This window comes from Aythya fuligula, chromosome 1 (assembly GCF_009819795.1).
Source record: "Aythya fuligula isolate bAytFul2 chromosome 1, bAytFul2.pri, whole genome shotgun sequence".
Taxonomy (NCBI): Eukaryota; Metazoa; Chordata; class Aves; order Anseriformes; family Anatidae; genus Aythya; species Aythya fuligula.
The window spans coordinates 178727208-178745788 of record NC_045559.1 but is presented as its reverse complement, the minus strand read 5'-3'; the positions used below and the strand labels follow the sequence as shown (position 1 = coordinate 178745788).

The 18581-nt window shown below is 41.2% G+C and overlaps 1 long non-coding RNA gene across 1 annotated transcript; it reads right to left on the bottom strand.

Annotated features, from left to right (window-relative positions):
• Nucleotides 1-593: 593 nt before the first annotated feature.
• Nucleotides 594-17993, bottom strand: LOC116485208. The gene is made up of 5 exons (XR_004252816.1): nucleotides 17963-17993; nucleotides 16259-16393; nucleotides 14102-14259; nucleotides 4284-4434; nucleotides 594-802 (listed from the first exon to the last, which is right to left on the bottom strand). It is a non-coding gene; the product is annotated as an uncharacterized LOC116485208 (long non-coding RNA).
• Between the last annotated feature and the right edge of the window lie 588 nt (nucleotides 17994-18581).

Below are 18581 nucleotides of genomic sequence, written 5' to 3'. Positions count from 1 at the left end.
GTTTCTTGTTTCACGCAGCCACTGCAGCCATGCCTTGGGGGTTCATCCTGAAAAAGGTTGATATAGATTTAAAAATAAATAAATGAACATACTAAACAAGAAAAATTCTTCTGCTTCATTCACAAACAACAAAATTAACGTTGTACATTATTAAATCAGATTTTCTGATTGCTTTGTAAGTCACCCTGCACCATGCCTTCTTCTGTAATAATACAGTGTTTTAAACTTCTGAAAAAATAATCCAAAATCCTGTTGACCGTAATGGTAATGTCTGATAAAAAACAGCTCATTGGAAAATCTTTGTCTATACAACACTAATTAGTGTCTGTGGTGAATTCTATCCAGAATTTGCTACCTTTTAATAGCTTTAGTTTTATTATAAGATCAGTTATATATTTTATACTTATGCAATATATACTTTTTATAGGTTATACAAAAACCAAATTGTTCTTGTTCTAAAAGAACACTTCAGTAACACTCAACCCAGCATTGTACAATTCCTATGTAACTACACTAACTAATATATTCAAGGTTTTTAACTTCCCTCCTATTCAGTAGACCATCAAAAATGGACCTGATTAACATAGGTTTGTAATTACTGCATGTATTTCTCTAATTCCCTGTAGCTGAGTGCCCCGGTACCTGAAGTTACCACTTTCTTCAGTGAAATTAGCTTGCTGCATCATGCACAAAACTGGAGAATTATGCTCACATTTACCAGACACACGATGGTTTTGAACATCTGACCATGACATTCCTGATGGAAAACCCCATTTTCTTGGCTAGGGCCTGGAGGTGTTATCTGGAAGGGAAAGATTAAGCATTCATTGCCCGAAGCACACAATTCTTGCAGCCTGTCTTCTTGCCCATTGTGGTGCACACACAAAGTATCAGTGGCTCCCCGCTCGTGCACAGGTTCAGCTCAATCACCATAATTCAAAGCAGACTCTTGATGGCATCCTGTTAAACACAATAACCTTCTACTTGCTAGATACGGAATTACTTTCCTGCCTCTATGCCTTGTTAAACTTGAATCAAACACCTTGGATGGAATTACTTTCACAGATGTACCATCTTTAATTTTGTTAAGGCTTTGTAGGGACATAATATTTTTTTATGGTGGTTTTCTATGGCAATATCTAAAGGAGAAATTCAGATGCCTACAAGAACATACCCAATGCTCTCTGGAACAACCTGGTGTATCCAGGGCATCTGCACTGGGCTGGCAAAGATGATGTGAGGCCTACAGGAGACCCTCACTTTTGAACCATCAGCAAGAGGCCAGCTCAGATGGCTCCAGCTCAGCCCAAGGGCTCCAAAATGACACAGGAGGGCACATGCATTTCTTCCCAAGTTAATAAAATAAAGTATAAATTAAAAAACTATACAAAATTTGATGAGATCGCTTACCTAAAAACATGAAAAATACATTGTAAGGATTCCAAAGATATAACTTTGCTTTGATACGAAGACTAAACCCTACACTTTACTATGTAAAAAAGCTGTATATAATCACTGCTCAGCACCTAGGATAAAAATAAAGTGCATAATGAACTAGTCAAATTCACAAAAAAATTATACTTTTTTACTTCAAATTCTAGAAGACTGCTACATTTAAGTTATATACCCAGTAAGTCAGAAAACCCAAATACAGGCTCTGTGTAAACCCAAGTCTACTGCTTTTAACTATTCTAGAGTGAAGTTTTTGATTCTAAGTTTATATACTATTTTTTCTCATTTAGCAACCAAGTGTTTGATAACTGTTCACAAGAAAAGCATTGTGACATTTGTATTTAAATAACTTAGTGAAAAATAAATGGCTGCCTACACCACAATTATTTCATATCACTTCATTTTAATTACAAATTCTAAAAACATAAAAATAATTCCCATCTTAATGTGTTCCTCACAGCCAAGCCTTAGAGCTTATTCTCTTCCTCCTGAATAAATTGCTCCCAGAACCTAAAGAGGCCTACAGGAAAGCTGGGGAGGGAATATAGGGATAGGACAAGGGGTAACAGCTTTAAACTAAAAGAGGATAGGTTTAGATTAGATATTAGGAAGAAATTCTTCACTCAGAGGATGGTGAGGCACTGGCACAGGTTGCTCAGAGAAGCTGTGGCTGCCCCATCCCTGGAGGTGCTCAAGGCCAGGCTGGATGGGGCTTTGGGCAACCTGGACTGGTGGGAGGTGTCCCTGCCCATGGCAGGGGGTTGGAACTGGATGGTCTTTAAGGTCCCTTCCCACCTGAGCCATTCTGTGATTCTATGAAATTTAGACTGAAAGACAGAAAACTATTTATAATCATCAGAGCTGTGATGGGTTGGAACAAACCTCCATTGGGATATAGGGTGGGCAAGACACCTACTGCATGGATTTCATGGCAAGTTTGGTTTTAACAGACAGAAGATCAGATTCAGAAGGTCACAAGTCCCCAACAAACCAGAAGGATCTTGGTTCTTCATAACTCAAGCACAGCTTGCTCAGCGTGATTATTAGAAATCAAAAATAATCTCTTCATATTAAAGGAGGCTGCAGCTGATAGCCAGATGAACACTTAAGGGATGACATAAGTATTACAATAGACATTAAAATGATTACATGAATCTTTTCTGCTCAAGATTTATTTATAAAGTAGAAAGTGAAATACTACTTGCGGTTACTTCAGACTAAATCCCAAGTAAGTCTGCTGATTTCAGTTGCTTCAATGAGTTTACTTCAAGCTTTCCTTGAAGTAAATGAGATCTGAATTTATTGCCTTAATTGTGCATGTCTTTGGGGGGATCTAAAGGCCAAAGCCCATCATAAAAATTGATGATTATCACTGTTTTTATAGTCATGGGGGGTGAGTACCCAGTGGTGACGATGCCAGAGAGAAGAGCAAACAGCAGAAGACAGCTTTAACTGGGCATTGGTTTGCCTTACTCATCCTCTGCCCTTTGTTTGTTACATGGTAGGGTTACACAGTGCAAAGACTCTGAGAAAATATTCTGATAGGTTGCGCTTCATGCAGACCAGCCAACGTTGTCTTGGTTTTTATTTAAAGTATCCTTCAAAAGCTACATCTTAAGTGAACATTTTTTTTTCTTCTTTGTCACAGCCAAATTCTCCAGTTCTGGGATTTACAATATTTTCCTTTTTCCAGAATGACACCTGCTGGTGGGAGAAGCATGGATGAATTACAGATACTTTGTAGGTTCAATAGCAGCTAACCTGACCATAGTCTTTGAGCAAGCTCGTCACCTGTGACAGCCAAACTGTTCATAATAAAGATTTGGAAATGCAAAGATACTATAAGAAGCATGTTGTAGGAGCAATATAATTTTCCATTCTGATTTAATATTTGCTCTTATTAAATCACCAAGTTACCAACTACCTCCGACAAACTCTGAGAATGGTGTTTCAGTGCTGGAGTCTAGAACTATTTTGGGAAGCCCACAGCATGGATATGTCAAATTGATATGAAAGCCAGAAGAAAACCTTTCCTATCCTATGCAAAAAGCTGCTGTGCTGCTTCAAACCCTCCAGAGCAAGCAAAACCAGCTGCTGGCTCTATTATTGGTGCTTAACACCCCAAAAGATTAGCATCTCAAAGAGAAGCATTGTGTGCATGTCCCTCACCCGGTATGGGAGGACATAGCTAGGAGGGACAGAAAGCAAGCTGTGCCTTTGCCAAAACTGTGACAAATACCCCAAATACACCAGGCAGCATTAGGATCTGTAATGGGCTTCCATACCCTCAGCACTTCTATTGTCTCAGCCTACAGGAGAAGCCTCCAGCTAAACTGGATCCAGACTTGAGCTTTTGATGCTTCCAGCATATTTACTGCAATATTTCTCAAAGTGATTTCCAATGCTAAGAACAACCTCGCTGGGAATACACAACTGTATTTCCTTTTTCTGAGATGCTAACTACCCGAAGTCTTCTGCAATGGCAAGATAAAGCATAGATGCTCAAGACACTGAAGAAAATGCTAAAGTTGGACTCTGAAAAATCTAGAAATCTGAATTATTAAAGCTACACGGGGATATTTTGGGACAGTAGCTTTTGGCCATTACACTAACGCAGATCTTGAGAACTGTATGTTTTGAGAACTTTATATTTATGAAGAAATATTTGTGAAAAAAAAAAGGTGTAGTAAAAAGAAAAGTGTTAGAAATTCAATTCAGAATTAGAATTCAAATAATTCTTCTGATTTATTTACAAGAGTATAGGCAGCATACACATTCAAGTGTGTTCCTCTTGGGTAAATTATTAATATATAGATAATGTTAAGGTATACCTCATTGCAATATCAGAAGGCAAGATTCCTCGCTGATTAGTGTATTAGGCTGCAACTTAGGAGGCTTGGCTTCTATTCCTGGATTTGTCGCTGGCCTCTTATACAGCTCTGAGCAGACAACTTCACATCCTGGTTCCTCCAGTTCTCCCATCTGTGAGAAGAAGATAACATTGGTAAATGCAAACACACGAAAAAGGGGGTGCGTTGCTGTAAATTCACTGATTAACGTAAGACACAAGGCTGTTTGCTTCAATGGATAGTTTAGAACTGGAGAGTTTCTTTAGATATATTCCTTGCAAATTCATTATGTCCAACATATGGTTGCACATACTTCTGTCTACAGAGTCCTTGCTTGTCATGCATATAATTGTGACTATCAAAAGTGACTATCATAACTTCAATTTGTTGTTCTGTGCCTCCTTAGCAGAGCAACGGCATCATGATGAGCCCCATTACATCCCCTGCCTTCAGAGTGAGACTCTAGCCCAGGTTAAGCACTTTGCTGAGCACAGGAGCAGGCTGGAAGCAGAAAAACTGATACAGTCCCTGAACCTGCGATAGCCTGGCCAACCCCACAAGGTCTGAGCGAGCTGGAAAGCAGAGAGGAAATTGCAGAAAAGATGCTTGTGCAAATATGTTCCTGCTTATTACTGCTGGAGCCCAAGGAGCTTTACTGTAGCAGGTTTGCTGGCTGCTTCTACTTAGCTCAAGGAGACACTCCTGGAGCGCATCATCGACAATTGACTGTGACTGTCTCAGTTTTGAGCCACAATCCAGCAAAAAGACACTCCCTGTCCCAAAGTGATGGCACAGCTTTTCTTGTTAGATGAGAGGTCAGCTTTACTTTTAAGCTCAGGTTACTGCTGACCCCAAAACACGAGGCTTTCCAGTTTTTTAATGCCACACATGGTGAATGAAATGTATGCATGTTATAGAAACAGCCTGGAATTCAAATAAGCCTCTGCACAAGGACAAGAGCTCTGAATTTGGCCAATTTTTTCCGCTCTCTCAGCTCTGCTTATTGAAGTCACATTGTTTGGAATAACCTTAGCGTTGGGATTACTTTCACATCCCATTCTTTTTCTTCCACCTAGGACATTCTTAACTTCTACCATCAATGCCTTGCTCACCAAGTTGTGAGATATGCGTGATTGCCACTGACCTGGCCCACCTCGCTGGGCAGAAACTGTGTATGGATCTCAAAAACGCAGCTATGAGCTTTTCAAGCACTCCCATCATTTCTGAGTGACCAATACTTATCCCAGGAGGGTGAATGTTAGGTAAATTAAGTTTTCTGAATGTCACTTACATAATACTGACCAGAAGAGGTCTGAAAGGCACAGGTTTGAAACTGGGGCAACCTCCCTGCTCTGTAGTACTCTTTCCTACTGACGCTCCTTAGGAATGGGTAGTGCTAGGCTGGAGTTTGACCCCAAACACAGTGCAGATCCAGAACCACAAAAATTCCCCTGCATGGAAGAAGTAAGAAGGCTCCAGACCATTGCATATTTTTTAATTCTCATTTTTTACTGCAATTTTTCCCCTACTACTCCATTTTTGTTCATCTGAGTTGTCATTTTACAATCCTACCCTGAACACCACAATGACAGCTATTGATTCTCCATCTAAAAATGTACACTTTCAGCAGAAACATCATATACTTCAAATTCTGTTAATAGCAAAACACAAAATAATCCACACTATGTGTGCTTTCTGAGTCTGCACAGGACCACTAAACACTGCAGACAGCACAGGACGTAATGGCAGTCTGTGAAGAAAAAAAAAATAAAAATAATATATATATTTAAGTACTTCACCCAAACTAGCTGCAGGTAAACTTTATTAGAGAATTGTAACCTCACATGTCTTTCCTTCCCACTTCCCCCCTTTCTACTTCCCTACTTCTCTTCCTTCTTCTCAGAGAAAAAAAGAATCAGATATTTTGTTGTACCACAGCAAATTCTCCACTTGCATACCATGTTCATGCTGTTTTGTTTGTTTTGTTTTGTTTTCAAAATTAATTAATATATTCTTTTTTATTATTGTTATTTACTATATATACTTTTTTTTCCCCTCAAGACCTGTTTCAAAGCTTTGTACCCTTGAGCTTTGTTCCAGGTTAACAGACCTGCTCTTGTCCTGGTGACTTTCTTCCTTTCTTATACAGAGAAGCAGTGTTCTTCTCACATGGTCCCTTTCCTCCTTACGAGATATCCAAACATATGTTTTCATACACCTATTCTGTCTGAATTCCAGAGTAACAGCTATCCCACTCCCTGGACTTTACTCTTCTGACTTTGTCCTGTTGCTAGTTCCTTATAATTTTAGCTCAGAGACCCAGCACAGATTATATTTCATCTTGCCTCTGCCTCCACTGCAGAGGAGCCTTGCTCTTTCCCTCATTTTTTCTTTTAGACAGAGAACTTCTTTCTATTTCTTTCAGGCTCCTTCATTTGACTCTTACTTTATTCCTATATATTCTGCCTTCTGACTCACAACTTTCTTTGCTGACCCTTCTTTTCGTTCTGTCCTTGCACTACCTACAGACATCCTTTCAGTGATGATTGCCCATCAAATTAAACAGGGTGCCCTTCCTTACTATTTTGCTGTTTTATTTGGGATACAAGTTCTAGATAGTTTTTACACCTGAGACAAAAAAAATCAACACCTCCTCCACATTTCAACTCCTTGGCTCCTCAATCCGGATGACTTCAACAACTAATTAACGTAGAATCATAGAACCATAGAATATCCTGAGTTGGAAGCGACCCACAAGGATCATTGAGTCCAGCTCCTGGCTCCACACAGGACCACCCAAAAATCAGACCCTGTGTCTGAGAGCACTGTACATAAACTTCTTGAACTCCTGTCCCAGTGCCCAACCACCCTCTGGGTGCAGACCCTTTCCTTAACCGCCAGCCTGACCCTCCCCTGTCCCAGCTCCATGCCGTTCCCTCGGGTCCTGTCGCTGTCCCCAGAGAGCAGAGCTCAGCGCCTGCCCCTCCGCTCCCCTCGTGAGGGAGCTGCAGGCCGCCATGAGGCCTCCCCTCAGCCTGCTCTGCTCGGGGCTGAGCAAACCCAGGACCTCAGCTGCTCCTTTGGGCACTGACAGCTTTGTGCCCTCCTTACACCGTGGCACCAGAGCTGCACACAGTGCTGGAGGACAATCCCTTCCCTCGCCTGGCTGGCAGTGCTGGGCCTGATGCACCCCAGGGTACGGTTGGCCCTCCTGGCTGCCAGGGCACACTCCTGACTCCTGTTCAGCTTGCTGGGACCATAACACCCAGATCCCTTTCCGTGGGACTGCTCTCCAGCCTCTCATCCCCCAGTCTGTACACACAGCCAGGGTTGCCCCATCCCAGGCACAGAATCCAGCACTTGTTCTTCTTAAACTTCATATTGCCCAGCCCTCTGATTTGTCAAGGTACCCCAGCAAGGCCTCTTTTCCCTTGACAGAATCAACTGCTCCTCCCAGTTTAGCATCATCCGCAAATTCATGTAGTTTAATAAAATTTTCCTCTTCAAAATTAGGAACCCTAACTACAGTCCTGCTTCTATTTATTCTTCTATTTGTTCAAAAGTTGCTTTTATGTTTAGTTTTCTGTAATAGCCATGGTGCTCATCAAAACTAAGTCTAAATAGTATCTATTGAGAAGTCATTTGGTGAAGACGTATTTCACCTACTGTGCTTATAGACACATGGGCCCTACCTTGAAAAGTAGGGCCCAACTTCTGCACATCTTCCTGCAGGATACATCTAGGAAGTTTAAGTCTCCCCAAAAGATACAATTTTCAGTTGTATTTATTTCTCAAATTATACTAAACAGATCACTGTTTGTGCGTAGATGATAAGGATGCAGTGAAGGCTACAGCATCCATCTGGAATGATCCCTATATGTTCTCTTTTAACTATTTTTTCCCCAAGGCAATTTGACATAGATGAGTTCAGTGTTAGGCCAGCAACAAATCTTTCATTTTTGGTTTTGTTTGTTTGTTTGTTTCTGAGGGACAATTTGTGACAAACTTTGTTTTTATCAGAAATATGTATATGAAATTTCCAGCTCATTCCCAAAGCACATGCATCACTTGACAGCACAAGCCCCAGAGCACCTGGACACCTGGCTGCCATAGGGTACCTCAAAAAAGCAGCTGCCTGGGAATGGGGAAGCTTCAGACTTGAGGTACCCTGAAGGAGCAGCAAGACCGAGGAATTGGGAGCCTTGGGGAGGAGAACCTGGAAGGTCTGAGGCTCCACCAGGCTAGGAGGAGGAAGCTGTAGAGCTGCTAGCCTACTGCATAGACAAAAGAGGGAGATGGCTATGCTGAGGCAGGGTGAGAAACAGCATTTATTCCTTTCTAAAGCTGGTGGTGTAGATTTTATCCACCTTAAGAGAAGAGTTTGCCCACTCTGCTATCTATCACTACACCCCTAGTGAGAGCATCCCGGAGACTTGCCCAGTGGAGACCCGGATGCCCTGCTCAGCTCCCTGTGGGTTTCAGTGGAGCTGCTGCACCTCAGGACAGCATTTCTGCCCCACCAAAGTGGTGCCTTCCAGCTGAGCACAGCCCCATCGGAAAAGTTTGGACGAGCTCTTCTCTGCAGCGCGCTGGCATCTCCAGTTACCACCAAAATATGTAAATCTTTCACAAGCATTAAAAATGTGAAGCAAGACCAGCATTTCAGCCACCAAATGAGTAATACCTCTGAAGCAGACTCAACAAGAAGTTTGTGGGAATTTTTGTCTAGCATTATTTACTGCTACAAATTGCCTACCAGATCAAGCCTGTTCAGACCGCTGTGCTTGTTACACCAACAGAAAAAAAGAAAGGCTTTAATTCTGCAAGTCTTTTTGTCTGCACGTCTTTTTTTCTTGCGGTGTACTCTCGCTCACTTTCACTAACACGGTACGAAAATGATGCCTTGGGATTACAATAGCATGATGGAAACTTTTTACTACACTTCAGTGAACCTTAAGGGAAAACATGTACATACACACTACAGATATTATGTGCATTTCCAGGAACCCTGTCAAAACTGATCACATGAAAAAAAAAAAAAAAAACACAAGACAATTAGAACGAAAACTGCTTCATCAACTTCTTCCATTGCTCATACCATGGGGTAGATGCATGATCAAAACCAAAAGCATCATTTGCAAAAGCCTTTTGAAAAGTTGGCTGGATTTCCTACCCTGTCACCTCTGTGAGCTACTCAGAGAATGAGTAGTCCGCGATCTTCTGAGAAGCAAAACACTACCTAAAGTAGCGACGTGGTTCAGGATTAGGTCCAAAACTCTGAATTGTTTAATCCAAGAACAAACCACATCGTACTTTGCCTATGCATCTGCAAACAAAATAGGGTATGATGAAACAGAAAACTCTCCTTGTGGTTTTTTGTATATCATCCTTGCCACTTTCATAATTAGAGGACATAGGCTACCATTAAAGTCAATTGCAAAGTTCCCATTGACTTCAGTAGATGTAAACCAGGCATTAATATTATGCTTTTCAGTTTTCTTGAGGTTTAAACACCTCATAAAATAAATTTACAGATGAACTAGTAAATGTACACTTACAAAGAAACCTCCTAAGGAGTCCCTGAAGCCATATTTTTAAATGCTGCTATTCATTCAGTTTATATCGAACAGATTAAGGGACTGTCAAACAAGGGGGCATAGATCAAGAACAGCAATAAGAAATGCTGAAAATACATTCCAAAAATATAATTCCAAAAATATCATTTGACATATTTGACAAAACAGACTGAGAAGAGGGTTTTATGCTATGTGACATGTTTCACGAGCTCAGAAAACCCTATCTATTTATTTATCTGTCTATCCATTTCAGTGATCTGTAAATGAAAACATGTACAGTATACGCAGCAATTTTTTTTCCAGGAACCCTTTCAAAACCACTCACATAGAATTACAAGAAAAGCTAATTGAGAAAGAGAGTCTAACCGATGAGAAGTCAGAAACACTACCATCCGGAGCTGACATTTTCTTCTATAGAACTATGTGCCCATTGGGCATAATTTTTGATCTCGCAGACTTTCCACATGTAAAAGTCCGATTGACTTCAGTGAAAATGAATGAACTGCAGGATCTAATTAAGCCTGCTGAGGTTTGAAAAACAATCTCATATGCTGCCTGAATATTTCCACAAATTTCAGAGATTTTCAAGATATTTTGTCTAGTTCATTGCCAAATAAGCGTTTATAAATATTTATAAGGATAATGTGTAAATATAAATAGAAGGTGAACATTAGATGATAAATAGATATAAGGAGCTAGTAATTACCTGAACTGACTTGATGAAGGCTCTATGAAATGGAACATCACAAATGACATTATCAAACAAAGAGCAGTGATTGATGGATGACATTTGCACAATCATCCCGTTCCAGACACTACTGGCACAAGGAGAAAGGCTCTTTTGGCAATTAATAACCACATGGGAAATGTTTGCCCATTACTGAGCAGGAGCATGGTAGAAGAGGCAGGGATACTGTCCAGCTCCCCAGGGCAGAATTCAACCACCTTAATCAGGAGACCTTGCTTTCTTTTTCTACTATGCCATGATTCATTCAGGAAAAGCGTTGCACCTACTCAACAAGTGAGCTAGAGTTCTGCAGTTGCCATCCACCAGTTCTGCTCAGTGCTGGTTCATCTCCAGAGTGGATCCATGCTGGATACATGGCCAAAGCCTCACGAGAAAAGACACAGGGCAATCACAAAACTAAAGTCAGTGTTACAATGCAAAGACATGTTGGGAGCATACTGAGGCTGCAGAGATCATTCTCTTCTTCTTAATTTTAGGATACTTGTCCTTGTAACTTTAATATTATCTTAATGTGGTGTCTTGCGTATACTTGGTGTTAAAAACAAACTAATAAAGACTATTTCCACTATGTGGCATCATACCCACAGAGATCCACCAGCTGGGTCTTGTTGAGGGCCAGCTGGATGGTGCTCTCAGGCCCATGCTGACTGACACAGAAACTGATGGCAAAGAATCACAGAACCATGGACTAAAGGAGGTTGGGAAGGACCTCAGGAGGCCACGTGGTCTGACCCACCACACACGGCAGGGCTAATTTCAACATTAGGTTTGGTCTCTCAGGGCCTTATTAAGGTTGTCTACTCTCTACATGCATTCAGGCTATCAGCAAAGAGAAACTATGTCAAGAGCACACAAACGATAAAATCTGGGAGCCCTGAGTTTCCTTCCAGGTCTGAGGAGCTAAGTGAAGCCTCACTATAGCTCCAAGTAATGACCAGGGACAATGCCACAGGGGTCACCTCTGGTCTGGCCTCCGGTGCACCCAGCTAGCGACTGCCCAGTCGTTCTGTGAGGACAGTGTATGGAAAGTCTGAACACGGGAAGGAGCTATGCGAGGCGGAGAAGATGAAATCTCTGGAAATATTTGCTGTTAGGCTTTAGTAAATCTCTATGGAATATTTGGTAACTGTGTTTTTTCCACGTCTTGAAACAGTTGACCAAATTTGAAAAGCTTTGTGAGGATGGCAAAAGGCACATGCCTGATTCAAAAGCTGAGAAAGGTCTATCTTTGCTCTAAAACCTTTTAAAACACAGGGGCCAGACACTTTTTTTTTTATATAAGCAGGAAAAAAAAAATGTATTTTTTCCCGGACACCTTCTTATAAACAGTTCAATTGCTTTGGCTGATACTCAAAAAACAAAACAAACAAAAAAAAAATCCTACAGAATGATATCCGAGGTAAATATATTTGACCCAAATATGAGTTCAGCAAAGCTCTGAACAACTGAGAGCAGAATCTTATAGCAGGAAGCATTAGGAAAACTTCCTTGTGGGCAGAGCTGCCCGTCCTGCCTGCAATATTGTTTGTTAAGCACTTTGGAATCCGTCGACACGAACAGAACCACATAACTGAAGCTGCTGGGCTGCATTTCCCTGCTCCCTCTTTCTGCTGCAGTATCTTACTGTTAATTATTGCTATGAAGCGCAGCTGGCTGGTGGGAGCACCAGGCAAGTCCGCTTTCCCCTGGAACCAAACTTCAGGAAAAGAAAAAATTCTGAATATGCATTGCATCAGGATTAAAGACAAATTTTGAAGTTTGCTTCCAGGGAAAATGCTGGTGCATTCAAAGCCTGTTAATGTACAGGGGAAGGAGTGCCAAAGGACGAGAGCACTCCACAAATACAGCTGCGATTCCATGAAGTCAGAGCAAGCAGCTCCTTGCCCACAAGATGAGGTAAGTAAGGGATGCAGTGTAACAGCCCACAGAACACAAACGGATCTTGCAGCTTGAACTATTTGGGCCACGAGGCCCCAAAACGAATAATATTAAGCATATCATATGCGTAGCTTTTGTATTCAGCTCCGGTTTTCATTGTGGATTTTATTTGACAGCTCTAAAAATACTTTTTTAGAAGTATTTGCTGTACCTTAGTTATTATTAAGCTATTTCTTTCTGGGCTTCCAATATGGGACGTTTCTAGCTGGTTAGGAATCGCCAGTGAACTCTCGGTCCTGTTGCACTCAGCAGAAAGTTTGCTGCTGATTTCAAACGAGCAAGATTTTTACCCCGCAGGAAATCAAGGTAAGTGGGAAATAATACTCATTTCATCCAATTAAACAGTAAAGCTCACGAGTTGTCAGGGTCTCAGTCCGCAGACATTTCCTTTTTCTGTCAGAAAAATACAGTTGGGGGGATGTATAACATAAAGTACAAAAAAGGTGCTGTAACACCGAGTGAGACAAGGGGGCCAAAGCTGTAAATTCCTTCCATCGACATGGTAATCTGTATTTGTAAAAGGCCAATATTGAGCAGGCAGTGAAAACAGAAATGCATAACCACATCACATCGTTCCTCTGCCAGAAACATTCATACTAATTTCCACCATCAAACGCACGGTATGATTACTTAAAGTTTTTTTTTAACCAATCCTACTTATAAAAACAAAATCCTCAAGATGGTGTAACTTCACATTTTCATATTCTGTAACATGAATATACATCAAATTGGCAACAATCCTTACCTTGTGTACAAGCCTCCTTCGGGGTCATTAACACGGAATCAACTCCTTGCGGTAAGTAAACACTTCTTTTTCTCATTTTTTTATGTTAGAAATTGAAAATTAATCTTGCAAGTCATTTTGAACCAGGAAAACAGGGCTGACAAAGCAAGCACTGTAGTCTGATATCTTTTATTAGGCCAACTTAGAGTTCAAAAATATGCAAGCCTCCTTGACCACACACAAGTTCATGTATGCAGAACTCCAGGCTGGACCCATAAAACGTATTAAACTACTTGCTTTGTCACTACATCTACATACATATGTACATAGTACAGATGTATATAATGCACATGCATGTACATTAGAGAGGCTTCAGAATAAACTGTTCATTGACATAACTTTAAAATAACAACTCTGAAGGACTTCTGTGGGTTGGCATGTAATCTTGCAACAGACCGATGGGTTTAATAAAGAAAATTTAGCAGCGCACAAAACAAATCCTGCTTCTGATTTCTAATGAGGTCTAATTCCTATGCAAAAACTCACAACTCCCACTAACAGTACCAGCAACCATATGTTCTTTGCTGCTAATCATAATAATGAGGAATACCTGGCAAAGGTATAGCAACATCTTTCAAGTGAGGTGTTGCAGGAAGAACAATGACGAGGTTTACTAAACTCATAGCTATAACACTTCAGGGTGCTCTGTGCAGGTACAACCCGCTGTAAATTGATAGGTCTCTTTTGCACAACAGTTCGAGTGTTTCTAATGTTGCTATGTGTCCACCACAAGGTGTGTGCATAACCTGCTCACCTCTGCTTTTCCTCCCTCCAGCGTGCAAACAGATCACCACCCAGCTCTTCAGCAGCCCACAGTCCTCATCACCTGGGGAACCGAGGGGCCGGCAGTGGGAGGTGTACAAAGAGCACGTCGAAGAATTGCAGCAATGAAGGTAACTACTCTTCTTCTACCTGTGAAACAGAATCACAGAATTTTAGGGGTTGGAAGGGACCTCAAGAGATCATTGGGTCCACCCCCCCTGCCAAAGCAGGTTCCCTAGAGCAGGCTGCCCAGGTAGGCGTCCAGACAGGCCTTGAATATCTCCAGAGAAGGAGACCCCACAACCTCCCTGGGCAGCCTGTTCCAAAACCCTTTCCAGGTGTTTCATTAGGAGTGCAGTCACAGCAGTAAATGCTTGCTATTCATTGCAACAAAGACTGAAGAACCAGAGTCCTTCTGCAGCGTGAAGCCTTTGTGCTACCACCAGCAGTACTGCTTCTGAAGTGTGAGTATCAGTGGTCGTGTGGTGTCCCCACAGCCCTCAGCTCCTGGAATTCAGCCAGCACATGCTGTGGCAGCACCTTGTGCTTTAGTTGCGTATGCCTTGATAAGGGCTGGTGGATCTAATCTCGTAACATCAAAGGTGGCTCTGATGCAGTCTGCTAACTCATTCTGAATGCATTTGAAGCCACTGCTAGGTCTTTTCCGACTCATTCCTGTACAACAAAGGCTGTTTGAGACCAAAGAGCATCACAGATTTGCAGAGGAGCTTTGTCTAGCTCAAGTAATACATTAATGGCCTCCTAACATTCAAGGACGATCAACATTTTGATCTTCCTACCGGTGAACTGGGTCTTGGGAAAAAAATATTGGTAAGTGGATATACTGATTAATAAGAAATCTGAAACCACCTCTACAATACATTTAAGATGTTGCCTCAGAGTCACCCTATCCACCTGAAAATAATATGGAGGATTAGACATAAAAGCTAGGACTTTATTTATCCGTGAGCTGAGGTAATGGCTACTAAAAATGTGGATTTCATTGACAGATGATTTAGTGAACGTGATGACAGCAGCTCAAACATGGCTCCATTAAAGATAAAAGTAACATGCTTAAATCTCATGAGGAGGGATTTTTTCTTATTGGTAGAGAATGTATGTCAAGACCTTTAGAAACCTAAGAACCACATAATGAGAAAATAATGAAGAATCAGCACTCGTAAGTGTCTGAGTGAAGTTCCCACTAAATGGGCTTTGATAGATCATTTTTCTCCTGACAACAAAGACACCAGAAGGATTGTCTGGACTGTAGCTCCTCACTGCAACCTATGATGAAAAACACTTCCTGTAGCCAAGCAGAAAGTCAAGATGAGGACTTTCTCCCTAGAAATATACGCATTTATTTACACTTTTAGAGATAATCTAGTCCAGAAATATCATCTGAGAACACCAGTGTCACCAGAGGCAGGAAAAAAAAAGCCAATATAGAATCAGACAAAAATATTGAGACATTATTTTCCTTGAAAAAGACACTTTTACCAGTGACTGGAAAGATACTGGAAAGATGTAAAAACAAAAATTAGTTGGGATTTTGCTCCTGACAGCTCAGCCTCCGTTGCCTGTTGCAGTGCCAGCTGCCACGCACTGGCTCAGTCTGCCTCAGAGCTCTGTGGCCCTTCCTTGTTCAGTTGGTGTCAGTGAGGGTGACCAAAAAGGCTAGCTAAGAGCTGGCCTCCCTTCCTCCGTGGGCTTTGGTGACAGCTGACTGCTGCTACTGTACTGGTCTCCTGGAAACACTGCTCTTGGGGGCAGCTGAGGGCAGTGGGTGGCCTCTTTTGGCCCCCAGTTTCAGCCCTCCCATTAACAGGACACTAGGGTGAAATTCACTTAGTCACTGTAGGGACTTCTAGCAGGAGGTTCTTGTCATAAAGGAAAAGTCAAAACCAGGTCAGATTAATAATTCCCCAGAATTATCCACTCCTCTCCATTGACTGTAGACATTACCTAAGGTGACACACTTTGGTGCAGATATCCACATTGCAGACATCTACATCTAGATGAGAAGAATCCCACCTGAGATATCTGCACTTTGGAAGCACAAAACAGTGGTGCCTTAAGACACAGACCCTCCTATCAGGTGATACTGTCATCACAGTCAAAGACTTACAATTACATTACAAACACTTACAATTTTGACTTCCAAGTCTTCTTTGGACATAATGAATGGCAAGCTGCACGTTTGGGAGGCTTCTGGCCTATTTCTCAAGAGTAAAACATCGATTGTGGCCAGCATGTCATGCTTCACCAACCTACAGCTTAAAGCCTGGGAAATTCATAAATATGACCATTAAAAGAAATTGCATACATATTAACTTCTATTTTATTTATTTGGTAACAAACACAGAGACACACTCAGCATAACAGAAAATACAGCAAGTATGAAGCACAGTAGTAACAAAACTATCCCTGACTAATACATCCAAGCACACACCAGGGCTGATCTACTTCTTTGCCAAGGAACCAAAAGGCAGAGATCTGCAGAAGTGGGGGCTGCTTTCCAGCCATGGCTGAATCCTAGGCAGAGCAGGTATATGCTCTGTGTTTTAACAGGCTCAGAGAAAAATAAGCTTTTTATCTTGCTTTGTAACAAGATTCCTCCATAATATTTTCATAAGGAAAAACAAGGAGTAGGCAGGTGAGAGGCAGAGCTGTTCCATGTGAACAAAGAGATGAGAAAGGAAGGCGTAATTGAGGCTCCTACTTCCAGTTCCTACTGCACAAGCTAGAAAATTGTTGTAATGTCTTTCTCAGACATATTTATTATGTTATTTCAATTGGCCTTCCAAGCTAGAGCAGGCCTACAGCTCTCACTTGATACGTTTACACTGAATTAACATTAATTAATGATGAAGGCTACAATGAATGATCTGTTCATTCTGACTGCAGAGGGCACTTAGACACCTAACTCACACATGGACACCTACAGCTACCCCAAAGGCAAACACTGAAAATCTCCCCCAGGCTTCACAGCTTTCACTGGCACTTAGGAGAATATGCCAGGACAGCTCAGTAATGATCTAAACGATCTTAACAAAACAGAGAAATGGCCTGAAAACAAAGGGGGGAAACTCTACTGAGATGAGAGTAAAGCTCTACACTTAGGCAACACACGGAGGTTGAGGGATGACAAGTGAAGCAGCAGTTATGAAAAATAATAAGATTATAGAAGAATAATCTGAAGATTAACCACCAATATCATGTTGTCATGAAAAAAGCAATCATACTACTAGGATGCACGATGGGAATTACGCCTTACAAAGCGTATTAAGGAATGTTTCCCTTCTGTTTGGCACAGGTTGTATTGCATACAGTTTGGGCACCACGCATCAGGAAAGATGTGGAATAAAAGTAAAGTTGTAAGAAAGGCTGGGAGTCAAGAAAAAATAAATTATTCTCGAGCCATTTCAAGTCAGGAGAGAGAAGAGACAGCAACGGGCTTAATCTGCATCAAAAGAGATTCGGATTACAGTGCAGGCTTGTTCACCTAAATTGTACATGTTAAACAAGAGTTTTCTAAAATGACTTAGCACTGGAGTAAACCACCTCGAGAGGTTCTCAGATCTCCCTTCCTGTAAGTATTAGATAGCATATGAGTCAAATATCTGTTAAGGAGAACACAGGTATATTTCCTTCTGCCTTGTTCAGAGGGAAGGAGTAGATGAGCTCAGATCTGCTCTAGCACTGGTTTCAATAATTCTGTGATAATGGTACATCTTAGAGACACAGACACAAAAATATAACTTGCCTTTGACTACAAGTGTGGCATATCCAGACTTAGAACATCCTGACTCTTATTTCATTCTTCTAAGTAACACCAGCCAGTAATACTCACCTGCTCTTAAGACAAAAACATTATTTTAAGTGGCCACATTTTAAAAATAGATGACAACCTGAAAATTAAAAAAAAGACATGTATGTAAACACACATCAACATTATTGTTGAATGTGTACATGCAAACTGAGCAATTTTGTCATTTACTGTATAAAATTCAGACTTGTATTTGCAGCCATACCAATTACCCAGCATAGTAAGTGCATGCATACTACATAGCAAGCAGTGATACAGAGCAGTGCATGTGATTTCATGCAGTAGTTTTGCATCTTGAGCTGTCTTCAAGCTCTCTGAAACAAAGATAACAAAGGAAACTTCCCAACATGAACAAATGAAGCAGCAGCATCTCTGCCATATGTAAAGATCACTTTCCTTTTCTGCAATGCCTTCCCTGTAGCATGATGTTAACACAGACCCAGAAGTATGACTTCATTCTTTGATCTTTTCAAAACAGATGGGCTGGGAGATCACCATGAAAACTGCAGCTTCTTAATCTTCTAACATAACTGTTAAGACCGTGTACCTTCTCAGAAACCATGCCAATCATTTGCACTGAATTAAAGCAATTTTCTGGCATTAAATTTCAATGACTCCAGCTTGGGGTTAGAAAAAAATACCT